Source organism: Staurois parvus, unplaced genomic scaffold, assembly GCF_062004578.1.
Source record: "Staurois parvus isolate SC_StPar_1 unplaced genomic scaffold, SC_StPar_1.0 ptg000566l, whole genome shotgun sequence".
In the NCBI taxonomy this organism is placed as follows: domain Eukaryota; kingdom Metazoa; phylum Chordata; class Amphibia; order Anura; family Ranidae; genus Staurois; species Staurois parvus.
The window spans coordinates 3334554-3336382 of record NW_028318362.1 but is presented as its reverse complement, the minus strand read 5'-3'; the positions used below and the strand labels follow the sequence as shown (position 1 = coordinate 3336382).

At 46.3% G+C, this 1829-nt stretch overlaps 1 pseudogene; it reads right to left on the bottom strand.

The window, feature by feature from the left end:
* Positions 1 to 202: 202 nt before the first annotated feature.
* On the bottom strand, positions 203 to 762 carry LOC149450662 (ferritin heavy chain, oocyte isoform pseudogene; annotated as a pseudogene).
* Positions 763 to 1829: the final 1067 nt, after the last annotated feature.

Below are 1829 nucleotides of genomic sequence, written 5' to 3'. Positions count from 1 at the left end.
GACAAAGCTGTATCTGCAGAATAATATGTATTTGGTCCAGAGTAGCACTAGAAAAGCTTTCTATAGAAACATGTCTCTTATTACCTGATGCCAATAACACAATTAGAACCTTGTGTTTTGTCATTGGGAACAATTTTTGTTTTTTCTTGTACTGTACATTTTTATTAGTGTCAAAAATATAGCAGAGAAACAACTATAGATTTCACAAATAAACAGAATAGATAAAAGTAGAGGGCAGGAAGCAGGACAAAGCACAGTCATGGGACTCTCCTAATGTGTGTTTGTCAAAGAGGTATACAGCCATGTCATTTTGTGGGGCTCCCAGATTGGTCACATGATCACCCAGCTCCTTTATGGATTTCACTTGCTCATCCAAGTAATGCATTTCCAGAAAGTCACAAAGATGAAGGTCATTGCAATCTGTAGCCAATTTGTGCAGTTCCAAAAGGGACTGGTTGACACTTTTCTCCAGCTGCAGAGCACATTCTAGAGCCTCCAAACCACTGCGCCATTCATCACGATCTGACTTTTTCACAACCTGCAATAATATCCTCCCTCCACATCAGTTCTACTTCTTCATAGGTTTCTCTGCATTCACGTGTTCTTCATGGAAATTCATATTTTGCGAAGTTCTTCAATGCCACCATGTCACCATCAAATTAATGACACATAGATGTAGGAGGCGTACAGCTCCAGGTTGACCTGACTGTTGAGGCCGGCCTCGCAGTCCTAGTGGAAGTTCTGGTGAACCTGGGAGTTCATGTCCAATGATGGGTTCTGTCCACTCATTGTACGAGCACACCCCTTATGAGTACGTGCCTTAGCACGAAATGCATAAAGGAGGAGCTGTTTGTAGTGACGTCACGCCGCCGGGACCACGTGGAGGTCCGGCGGCCATCTTGGATCCTTATGGTCAGCGTAATTTTATTCTGATTCTTTCTGCATACACCTTATAAACGGTTTACTGGAATATACTACACTATGGGCATTATTCTTTCTGGCTCTATATGAGCTAAGCAAATTCACAGAGCCCATTTTGGAGGAAAGCTGAGGTGCTGTGAATAACCACATCGCCAAAATACGCACATTCCTAAACCCAGAAACCACTAAGCAGCTCATCCACTCCCTCATCATATCACGACTCAATTACTGCAACTCCCTCCTCACTGGCCTGCCTCACCACAGGCTACCCCCACTTCCGTCGATCCTGAATACGGCAGCCAGACTCATCCACCTTACCAACTGCTCCATTTCCACCACCCCCTCTGCCAATCCCTCCACTGGCTTCCGATTGCCCACCGGATCAAATTCAAAATCCTAACACTGGCGTACAAAGCTGTCCATCATACTGCCCCAAACTACATCACCGACCTAATATCCAAGTACCACCCTGCACGCACTCTCCGCTCCTCACAGGACCTCCTTCTCTCTAGTTCCCTGGTCTCCTTCTCCCATGCCCGCCTCCAGGACTTCTCCAGGGCATCACCCATACTCTGGAACTCCCTGCCCCAACCCATCAGATTATCATTTACTCTCCTCTCCTTTAGGCGCACCCTGAAAACCCATCTCTTCAGGGAAGCCTACCCCACCCCCTGCTAATCTGCCGACCTCCTCCACTCTTCCTACCACTCCATCCCCCACAGCTATCTCCTCCTGTACCACTATCCCCTCCCTCCTAGATTGTAAGCTCGAAAGAGCAGGGCCCTCGATCCCCTCATGTTTTGCATTGTATTGGTATTGTTCTGTCACATGTTCTGTCCCCCTTTGTAATGTACAGCGCTGAGCAAACCATTGGCGCTTTATAAATACTGTATAATAATAATAATAAT